Source organism: Ursus americanus, chromosome 13 (assembly GCF_024610735.1).
Source record: "Ursus americanus isolate L20-20 chromosome 13, mUrsAme1.1.p, whole genome shotgun sequence".
NCBI classification, from domain to species: domain Eukaryota; kingdom Metazoa; phylum Chordata; class Mammalia; order Carnivora; family Ursidae; genus Ursus; species Ursus americanus.
This window is the reverse complement of record NC_142139.1, coordinates 42,666,931-42,678,870: the sequence shown is the minus strand read 5'-3', so window position 1 is coordinate 42,678,870 and position 11,940 is coordinate 42,666,931.

The window sequence follows — 11,940 nt, the reverse complement described above, 5'->3', positions numbered from 1 at the left end:
TGGATATTTTTAAAATTTGGTTAAATACAACTACTCTACCCTATGGTAAGTTGTTGATTGGGAAATACTAGGGATATTCCTATTAACATCAGAAACAAGACAGGGATGTGCAAATCAGTGTCTAGGTTTTTAAAGACTTCTGGACTTTTCTAACTTTTCTGGAAGTCTTTTAGAAGATGTGGAGGTATAATAATTGGAAAGCAGGGAAATAACATCATTGTTGACAGATAATTTGATTATACACCTGGAAATTTTAAGAGAATTGAAAGACTATTAAAATTAGTAGGTATATTCAGTAAGGGCTTGGTACAGAACTGACAAGTCAGAAATCCATAAGCACTAAGATCTAATGAAAAAATTTAAAAAAAATCCTCATATAAAATGGCCAAAAGACTTGGAATAAAATTAAAAAGAAGTGTGCAAGTCCTGTATGAAGAAATTTTCAAAATCCTCCTTTAGGGATAGAAAAGAAGCCTTGGTTAAATGAAAAGCATATTACAGTCCTGGGTTAGAAACTTCATGGTGTCCTTTCCCTTTAAATTCTATTAAATTAGTTCAATCCCAATATACCTATTGTATTTTTTTCAGAACTGGACAAGCTGATTCTTAGGTCTTATAGAAAATTTTAAAAGCAGCAACACCTAAGATAATCCTGAAAGCACAAAAAGGGAGAGAGGGAACTAATATTGTATTGCTACATGATCAAGGGAATGGAGTAAGGGTCCAGAAATACACCCAAACACAAATGATAATTACATGTATGATTCAGGTAGCCTAAAATGAGACGCTCAATCGTACTTAAACTCAAGTTTAAAACTACAATAAAAGCTACGGTTTTCACCAATAAGAATGTCAAAGTTAAAAAAAAAGTGGTAATAATATATGTAGAGGTGGTGTAGGAAGTAATTTTCTATTGTGCTGGTCCAGAATTATTCCACAGGAATAATTGGTGAGAACTTTTTAAGTATTAGCAATACTACTTAAAATCACAAATTTTAACCCAGAAATTCTAGTTCTAAGAATTTATGCCATCAATGTGCTCGTGTATGTGAGAAGTATGTATGCATTGTTTACAATAGAAAAACAGACATTACTGGACTTAACTCTAGGCTAAAGAAGAGAAGTGGATCTGATAAAGTCATAGTCTCTCATGTTAATGACGCCTTGCATGTTTATGTTTTACACAGAGCTGTCTTTTCTGTGATTACATATGATCCCTCAAGACTTTGGAGAAGTAAGTTAGACTAATATTCCCATTTTACAGTTGCAGAATCAGCCTAGTGGGCTCAAAGCATGATAACAGGAAGCCAGTGTGAGAGCCCAGGATTCTTTTTGTTTTAGTTTTGGTTTTGGTTTTGGTTTTTTTAATCTCTGTTCCATTTCTTTTGCTAGGAAATGACACTGGCTTATAATTTCTCATTAATTCCCATAGGGGTTGACTTTCCATTGATTTAAAGGGCACTTTAGGGTAAGAGTAAAGCAAATATTTATGTTTCTCCTGAACTGACAGCATTGGTTCTAGCAGTGGCCTCAGTCCGTATACGTTTCTGGCTATTCAGTGCTTAACGCAGATATTCTTAAATGTATCTATGTATCTACCTACTCATCTGCCATCCATTTTTCTATCCATCATCTGTCTAAATTTACTTTAAAGTTAAGGAAATGCATATTTATAGATTAATATCTGTTACTCGGATTCTTATAAATTCTTAAAGTCTTTAAGGATTTGGAGGTTTGGGAGATTTTAGGAGGAGAGAAAATTACTGATTTGAGGATACTTGCGTATTTGTTGAACATTTTCTTTTTAGTTCATACACACTTAATAGGTGGTGTAGAAAATACCAAAATTATGGTTGTGGTATCTACTCTCCTAGCTGAATTATAATCAGGGAACAAAATATTAAATGTTTATAGAAAGACTGAATAAGAACATAAGAGATTTCTTTCCACCAGAATCATAAAATGAAGTATTAAATGGGTGTTATATCCTGCGAATGTTCCAGGAGGGGGAGGGTAGTGTGTTCCAGAAGGGCAATTTTTGTGAAGGAACTCAGTTTTGGATTGTCCTTGGAAGGGTGGAGACTATTTAGGCAGACGAGTGCGGAATGGATAGACGAACTGGCCGTACGTTGTCACTGGATAAGCCGGACTGGAATTAAATTTAGGCTTCTGTTACCCCACCTACTTCGGACTCCGGGAGATGAAAAAGGGCTTGACCTTGCAACAGGGTTGGTCCGGCACCTGAAACTGGAGAACGTAGTCCAGGGTATACTGTGAAATTCTCTGAGACTGCAGTTGGCTCAGAGCCAGAAACCAATCATTTTCATCTGGGCACATAGTATAGGCACACACTCGATCCCTTTGGTTTCTAATACGTGCGCCTGGCTGGCTCAGTGAGAAGAGCATGCGACTCTTCATCTCCGGGTCCTGGGTTCGAGCCCCACTCTGGGTATAGAGATTACTTATATAAATAAGCTTTTTAAAAAATGGTTTCTGTTAACCTGGACAAGATGATTTTGATAAGATCATTTATCATGAAAAGGTTTTGCATAATAGATCCCCACCCAAAATGAGGACCAGTCAGAGTGAAGGAAGCATGAGAAGCGCTGGGAGCTTCCGCACGCCTCACTGCGGAGCTAGCCTCTTACGTGAGGGAGAGCTCACGCAGTGGCAGCCATTCCCTGCAGCCTGTGGGGACTCACGTCTTGCCCACAGGCCCAGAGCCGAAGGCTAGACATCACAGTGGCAGTGAAATCTTGAGCTCTGTGTGAAAAGGAAGCAGGACATGTGGAAATTTCAGATTATTTGCCTGTAAAGAAATAGGAAAACATGACTTTGACCTAGCATGATTCCATTTTCAGCAATGCAATAGTGGTTAAATGTTAGGCAGCATTTTATTGCAAATAATTCAGATGAACAAGATCCTCGTGCTAATTATATGCCAAAAGATCATTTGACAGAATTCAAGAAAAATGTCAGGCCAGACTTCTGAGAGAAAGAATGGAGGATATACGTCAATAATTTCTTGCAGAATAAATCATTCTTCACAGTGGAGCATAGAGGCAGGCACAGGAATAATTAAAGTCAGGAATAATAAAAGGATGTCTGCACTCATTTTTAAAATTTCAGTGTGGTTCTGGGAACTAAATGAACTAATGGGATGAGAAAAAATAAGAAATAAGGAAAATCAAATAATAATGGTATGTAGATAAATCATATAAAACAAGCAACAGAAAAACTGTTGACACGAATGAAAGTACTCTGTAAGATGATTCCACACAAGACAGATAAAGTACACGAAAATTAATAGTTTCCCTTGGTAACAGCAAGGAAACGTTGTATGTTGTGTAAAAAACAACTACTTTCACACCATGAACACAACCTATAGTATAAACAAGGAAATGCGCAAACTCTATATAAATGAACAAAATACATAAAACTCCATCCAAGGTCTTATTAAATGGAAAGACACACTGTGCCCCTGGAAGAAAAAAACCAAAATTTTAAATATCCATTTCCATAAAAATTAATATATAAGTTTAATGTCATCCCAATCAGACTCTCAGTGACTTTTGTTGGAAGAAGTTTACAATTTGGTGATCAAATTTATATCATAAAAGATATCAAAATGTTGAAGAAGTCTTTGAAAGCAGAATCATGAGAGGTGGAAGTGTCTATCCTACCAGGTATAAAGTACATGTAGAGATAAACAGTTAAGTCAGAACAGAATAGAGAGCTCAGGAACAGATATGGTTATTATGTGGAAATTTAGTCTGGGCTCTGATATGGAAAATCTCAGTATTATATTGAAATAGAAAAGCTGTGTGGTAGTCTAAGTGCAACATTTATTTAGATTCATCTAAATGTGTAATTTACCAGTATAAACACCACTGGGTAGGTGTATGTTGAAGGACATATAAGAAATAACCTTGCTACCTCTTTGAAATGGGATAGGGTCTTGGGTAGGTGATAGACCCTTTTATATTATTTATTTATTTTTAAAGCCTACGGCTAACTTTATTAAGGAAAACATACAAGTTTTTATAGAGAATGACTTTAACCACTACTTAGGAAAGATTCTTTGGTACCTATACATAATTCTCGGGGCTAACTAACAATTTAATGATTTTGGTAAAGAAAGTCCTTACAGAGTCTGATTTATTCTTCTAGACACTTTACCATAATTCATGTAGCTCCTATCAGATAAATTCTGGTACTAAACTGAGAGGTAATATTATTCAGCAAACGAGCAAATGCTATTTGGCATTTAATCAGAGTTCATCACTGTTACAAATATTTAGGTTGTGATATGATTTTTACGAAGAAAGCAAAATTCACCCCCTTGGTATAGGTTAAAATTTTTATTTTGGGCTGTGATTACAGAAAACCAACCAACCAACCAACCAACCAGTAGAAACAACTGAAATAAGCTACTACGCAATGCTATGTCGTACACCAGGGCTAAACATTTCTGAGGATACAGGAGCTGGCTGTATGCGTGCCAAAAGCCACTTCAGAAAATTATTGAGCTGGGGCGCCTGGGTGGCTCAGTCGTTAAGCGTCTGCCTTCAGCTCAGGGCGTGATCCCAGAGTCCTGGGATCGAGCCCCACATCGGGCTCCTCTGCTGGGTGCCTGCTTCTTCCTCTCCCACTCCCCCTGCTTGTGTTCCCTCTTATGCTGGCTGTCTCTATCACTGTCAAATAAATAAATAAAATCTTAAAAAAAAAAAAAGAAAATTATCGAGCTAATAGTTCTTTTCACTCTGCATATATATTGGCTTCTCTAAGAGACGTAGTACTGCATGTTGGTTAAGGCACAGTCTCTGTGTTCCCAGTTACAGTAGCTATATGGCTTTGTGTAAATTATTTACCTAATATATAAGATACTTGTGAGAATTAAAAGACATAATCTATGTAAAAAGGCTTACTCCAGTGCCCAACGAATATTAAGCACTTCATATGTATAAACTATCACCATCATCCCATCATCATGCCAGACGATAGACCCTTTTAATGTACACCTTTTGGTATAAAAGCGTCTCCCCACGAATAGAGGACTGGTTAATACATGTTTTTCAGTAAAAATATGCTTCTCTGAAAAGAATATAGTAGACACTTCATTGCTGTAGGAAGATAGCCACAGAATATTGGGGAAAATATTCAGAATATATAGCATCATCTTAATAAAAAAATCTATTTTAATACAGATCCAGAAGGATACCGACTCAAGTATGAAGGTAGAGGTTAAAGTAACTCTTTTACTTTTCCATTTCATTGGGAACTAGTAACTACTTGCAGTCAAAATAGAAAATATCAACCAGCTAATCACATCTATTTGCTATTTCCTCACCCATACATCACTGTTTCACATCCAGACACATTCATGAAAAAAAAGCTGGTCTTTATCTTCCAGTTCTCAAGCTCTGACAACAATTTATAATTTATTAAATAAAAATGAGTTTAGTAGTAAGTTATGGTGCATGAATACTGTGGCACAGGGAATAATACGTTGCCATTAAAAAAGCCCAGTAAATTTGAACACGCTGATGTAGAAAAATGGCCAAAATAGAAAAAAAAAAAAAAAAGTTCGCGGGAACATATTTAATGAGTATATAGACTTCTTTAAAGTTGGTTGATCGAACATACACATCTGCTTTTGCTCCTTCTCAAAACCGCATTAACATGACAATAGGATTGTTTTTGATTGTTTGAGCCATAAAAGCACAGGGACAGGAATGAGCGAAGAGGGAAAACAGGAACAACACTTTGGAAACAAGTGCACCTGAAACTAATATTACACTGTCTGTTAACTAACTGGTATTTAAACCAAAACTTAACAAAACTAAACAAAAAGCATCCGGCAAGTGGTAACCAGCACACTGGAGAAAGCTGAATCCTAAGCTGTCAGTCAGGGAAGTAAAAATCAACCTAATTGACACAGCCAAATCCTCAGAGACTCAGAAATGGGCACTACCCAGCAGACACTGGCATAAGGGAAGGTCATTAAAATGCTGAGACCTTGTAATTAGTGACGCCCGAGAAAATACAGGACACCCAGTTAAATGTGAACTTCAGATAAACAACAAATTACTTTTTAGTATATTCCAAATATTATGTAAAATATACCTATAGTATAAAAATTATTCATTGCTTACTCACCTTAAATTCAAAACTGAGTTGGGTGTCCTGTATTTATTTACTCAATCTGGCAGCCTTACTTGGAACGGACTCAGCCCCAGGAGCAGCTAAGAAGGATGGGGAGAGATAGGTGTAGAGAGAACAAACACTGGCTTCTCCTATCTCTCTGCCTTGTGATTTGCTAGTGGTGTGCCGTATTTGCAGAATGTACTGGAAGACAGTTAGCAAAAAAGTCTAGGAAATGGTTTTTTGACCCACAGCCACACAGCGTTACAGAGTAGAGGATAGAAGAATGGGTCTGAAGCTGACTGACAGTGGGTAAATAAGAGATAATTTCTTATACGAATGATGTATAATTTTAGCTTGAGATATTTACAATTACAAAAATGAATCTTGGTTAATTTCTTTGTATACATGCTTGTGGTTGCCTATTTGGGTGATCAAATATTTTGGGTGCTCCTTTTGGGGTGGGGAAAAATATCCGTGTTAACTGGAATGTGAAGGTCAGAAAACAAGTACCACACTAGAGACACTAGAGGTCCGCTTAGAAATGTCGTAGGAGGGCGGTCAAGCGGCTGCCTTCAGCTTGGTCGTGAGCAATGGGTCCTGGGATCGGAGGTCCACCTGGGCATCCCTATCCTCCATGCTTGTGCTCTCTCTCTATTGCTCTCTCTCTCTCAAATAAATAAACAAAATCTTAAAAGAAGAAAAAAAAAAAGAAATGCCATAAGAGTGCAGAAGAGAGACTATTCATTCCGAAGAGGGTGAGGGGTGGAGAGTGGGGCTTTGAAGAAGCTTCAGTGAATCATTTGAATGAGATTTGAATGAAAGCAGGGGAGACGGAAAGACATTGTCAGATGGACAGTGAGATCAGAACTAAAGGTGAGAAAGTGTGTAGTGTGTTCTGAGAGTACTGCGGTTTGGTGCTGCTGTGTAGAAAAAATGATGTATGGGTGTGGGATGGGGAAGAGTTTGGTCATGTGGGGAACAGCACCTTCCTTGTTGGAGGAGGGCCTTGAATACTGAGCTAAGAATTTAGCTTTTATTCTGCCAGGTAATGCACAGGCACTAGGGAACCGTTCAAGGATACGGGAACCAAGGAAAAAGTTAGATCTAGACCAGGGGTATTCGAGGCCGGATTAATGGATGAGATTTCTCAGGAAGGACAGAGCAGTGGGTCTCAATCTTGTAGAACCCCACACCCCCTATTGATAAACACCCAGAGATATCTGCCGTGGGAAATCTTGATGGCACCTGTTGTAAATCATTGCTTGATTCTGCTTACCCCAGACAAAGCTAATTTTGTCAAACTTTTTTTTCTAGTATTTTGAAAAAAAAATAAATTTTTCTTTCCTAAATACAAAATATATCAATTCCAAAAATGTTTTTTTTTAAGATTTTATTTGTTTATTTGAGAGAAAGAGAGAGAGAGAGCATGAGCAGGGGGAGGGGCAGAGGGAGAGGGAGAGGGGCAGAGGGAAAGGGAGAGGGAGAAGCAGACTTCCCACTGAGCAGGGAGACTGATGTGGGAATCGATCCCACGACCCTGGGATCATGACCTGGGCCGAAGGCAGACACTTAACCAACAGAGCCACCCAGGCGCCCCCCCAAAAATGTTTGGTTTGTCAAATTATATTAATACTACACTTACAAACGATTGAGGTAAATACATTAGTTGCTGAAGTTATTTCATGAACAATTTGACCATGCACATCATATCTCATTGCAATTTGATGTGATTCTTCTTCCTATTCCTGTGTGGGTGTGAGCACGCACAAACATATTTAGGCTTTATTGGTACACTTGTGTTTAGGCAGAATGTTATGGACTAAATATGTCCTCCACCAAATTCATATGTTGAATTCCTAACCCCAGTGTGATGGTATTAAGATGTGGGGTCTTCTGGAGGTGATTGGATCACCGTGAAATAGATTAGTATCCTTATAAAAAAGACCCTATAGAGCTTTCTGGTGAGGATACAGCAGTAAGCTGGTCCCCTACGAGCCACGAAGCAGGCTCTCACCAGGCACAGTATCTTGATTTGGGACTTCCCAGCCTTCAGAACGACGAGAAATAAATGTTTGTTGTTTAAGCCACTCAGTCTATGGTATTTTTGTGAGAGTAGCCCAAACTGAGTAAGACAGTCCCTGGTATCTATAAATGGTATCGCACTATCCATTGAGATTTCCTTTGTTTTCTTAACCAGTGTTCTGAAGGATCTCTCCCCCTGCCCAGGTCTGTACATTACCTGTTTTCAATGATATTGTAGTCTATAGTGTGAATGCACCATTATTGATTTAAACATTCCACTTGAAGAAATTTAATTTTCCTTTTTAAACTTGTTATTATTGACCACGTTGGAATGAATACCCTTGATCTGAGTGTGCATAATGAGTAGTTCTGTAAGATAATAGCTAGTGATATAATTACTGAGTCAGCATATATAAATCACCCCGCACCATTTTTATATATACACCAAACTGCACCAAAGCCTCTAATAGTTTACCTTGATTTTTGTATCTTAATTCCTTTGAATTGTTATTTCTGCTCCATAAGGTTCATAAATGAGTTAAGGGCAACAATGTAAAAATTCTCTCCCTCTCCCCAAAAAGAGATTATATAGAATGGCCTTAGCATCTAGCAACAGGAAAATTTTTTTGAAAATCCTAAATGTCTGACAAAGGACATTTGGAAACATTTCAGGAAACAGTTGGGCTAATTTTGGAGTTCTCTATTCTTAAAAATATCAAATTTATTTTAAGGCTATTCTGCTTATATATTGGTAATATTTTGACAGATAATGTTTTTGCAATGATTACACATGATGAGATGTAGGATTGGAAAAAATTAATATGGACCTTCTGTCCGTGAATTTACTTTTTAAAAACAGCATTATTGAGATATAATTTACATAACATATAGTTCACTCATTTAAAATATACGATTCGATGGTTTTTAATGTATTCACAGAATTGTGCAACCATCACTCTGATCAATTTTGGAACATGTTTACCACGCCCAAAAGAAACACCGTTCTCACTAGCAGTCCTTCCCCTTTTCCCTCAATTCTTCATCCCTAGGCAACCACTACTCAACTTTCTGACTCTGTAGGTGTGCCTACTGTGGACATTTTAAATAAATAAAATCCTATAGTATGTGGTCTTTCGTGACTGGCTTCTTCCACTGAGCACAACGGTTTCAGGTTCGTTCATATTGTCGCATATATCAACAGTTCATTCCTTTTTATTGCCAAAAACTCTTCCATTGTATGGTGTAGGGGGAGCTCATCGAGGAGATGTAGTTTGCAGGTTGATCCACAAGCCAGACCTCAGCAACCAAAGGCTCCCCACCCCTCCCTGCTGCCAGAAACTGCCCCAAGGATACAGCCTTAAGATAGTGCTGTGGTGTTGAGACCATCTGCATGTACTTGTGACTGAACTCAGCTAAGACCTCTATCTAAACTTTTAAGATTTGGTGGTCTGGTAAAGAGACCTACTCACCTGCGGTCACCCACGACAAGCCTCATAAGTAGGTTCCCTTGTTTATTACACCTGCCACCTGTCAATCTGGAAGGCCTGCCTCTTTCTTCAGTCTCTCCCTGCCCTCTGCATATGGGGGGTGGGGGGGGCAGTTTCAGGTTACACCTGGGAAGCTCCCAGAAAGGTTGTGAACCAACATCTGAATATATACTTTTCCATCCATCCATCAATGAACATTTGGGTGAGTACACTTTTCTACATTCAGAAACCACGATGAATATTTGCTTGAGCGTAGTTAACATGTTTAGAAGAAAGATCCCAAGTTATTTTAGGACCCTTAATGTGCTAAGCAAATCAGATTTCCAGTTGTGAGTCATTTGAGCCATTCCAACATTTCTGTATTACATTTGGTACAGAGTAGGGATGTTTGCCTAACAAAAGTTTGAAATTAAGAAAGATCATGGTAGGGGCACCTGGGCGGCTCAGTTGCTTAAGCGTCGCACTCTTGGTTTCTGTTCAGGTCATGATCTCAGGGTTGTGAGATCAAGCCCCGGGTCGGGCTCTGCGCTCGGTGCAGTGTCTGCTTGAGATTCCCTCTCCCTCTCCCTCTGCCCCCTCCCCTCCCCCTTCCCTCTGCCCCTCCTGCTCATGCACACTCTCTCTAAAATAAATAAATAAATCTTTTTAAAAAACACATAATGATAAAATAAATATATGATTTCTAGAAAATGGGCAAATGCTTGAAGTTACATAAAAGGAATATCATACTATATTAAAATTACCATTCAAGAAATATAAATAACTAGGAAATATGTTTATTTAAACCCTCTTTTAACATTTTGCTGCAAATAATATCTTTATAAACAGCATATGGATGAATTTTGTCTTTTCTAGAAGAAATTGTCTCAATGTCTGCATCTTTTAATGATGATAATGATAGTAGAAGCAAATACTCAGAGAACATTTGCTATCTGGCATTATTCCAAGTGATTTCATGTGTATTAACTCATAATCCTCAAAACTAGAGTCAGCTACATAATTTGCAGGGCCAAATGCAAAATAAAAATGCAGAGCCTGCTGTTTAAAAATGAGGAAGAAAGTGCCATTAATAATAGGTACTAAAACATAAAGCTTTTTTCTTCCTTCCTCATGCATTATGTTTTTTAAAACTTGCCACAATGTCATCCTAAGTAAAAAATTTGAAAATTTAAGTTATTAACATGAGTTAACATTCACCTTCCTCTTTATATTTTACAATGGCCGTTTTAAACGAAAATATATGAGCCTTTCGCTCATATGACAAATCATCAAAATTGCAAGTTGTATTTCATAAGTCACACCTGCATATGCAGTGTCTTCTCAGAACAACGGAAATGCAGTGCAAAACTAACTCAATTGTTTTATTCCATTTTTTAAACAAATGCACGTCTTACCAACACTCTGTCTTTGGTTTACTGATGAGTAAGGAAGAAGTGAGAGGGAGAGGAAGCAAGGATTGCCTCATCTTTCCCTTTGCTGTCCTGAATTGTCATTTTCAGGGTAAGTGATTGGTGAATATGAGAAGCAACCTGAGTGGACTCCTTGGTCATCGGTGTTTCTTGTAACCCCCTTGTCTTCATAGTGTGTTTGGAGCAGGTTCTGGTTTGGATGATATTGTTGTGTTTTTATCATGTCCCAGCCCCAGGGGGCTCACCCAGTCGCTTGGGAGTTGCTGGCTCTCTGGGACTGGATAACTAGAACAGTCTTCCGGGGCTTGCTTTCGGTCACCTGTTGTAGGAGTTACTGCCAGACACCAACATCCAGGATCCTGGAATTAGCATCGAACTCCCCACACTACTGTGAAAAATGTTAAGGTTAGACTTTGGGTATTATTGTTTATCAAGAGCAAGTGGGCTTGTTGCCTTTTCATATTTGTCTAGTTTGGCAGAAAGCACAGAATTAAAAATGCTTTCTCCCGCAGGTCTGGATTTTGACGTAGAGAGAGACAAATTCATGGTGAATGAATGGATGTGAAGGGGGGAGGACAAAAGGCAAATCTGAGCTCTAGAATTCTCGACCACATTTTTCTTTCTAGTGGCTTGGCATTTTAGCGAAGGAACATCCTGGTGAACTTGGAAGGCATCAGTGCATATCCATGTCTTATACACAGCTTTCACTAAGTATATCGTTGCTTTGTTCAATTGAGAGTATTCTAGTTATTGCCCATCTCACAATTCCTCACACTGAAAGCAGCCTTTTTAATTTTTTTTTTTTTTTTTTTTACATTCGTGAACAAGCATTCTTCAACGGCTTACTCTGTTACAGTCATGGCTGATGGTATTGG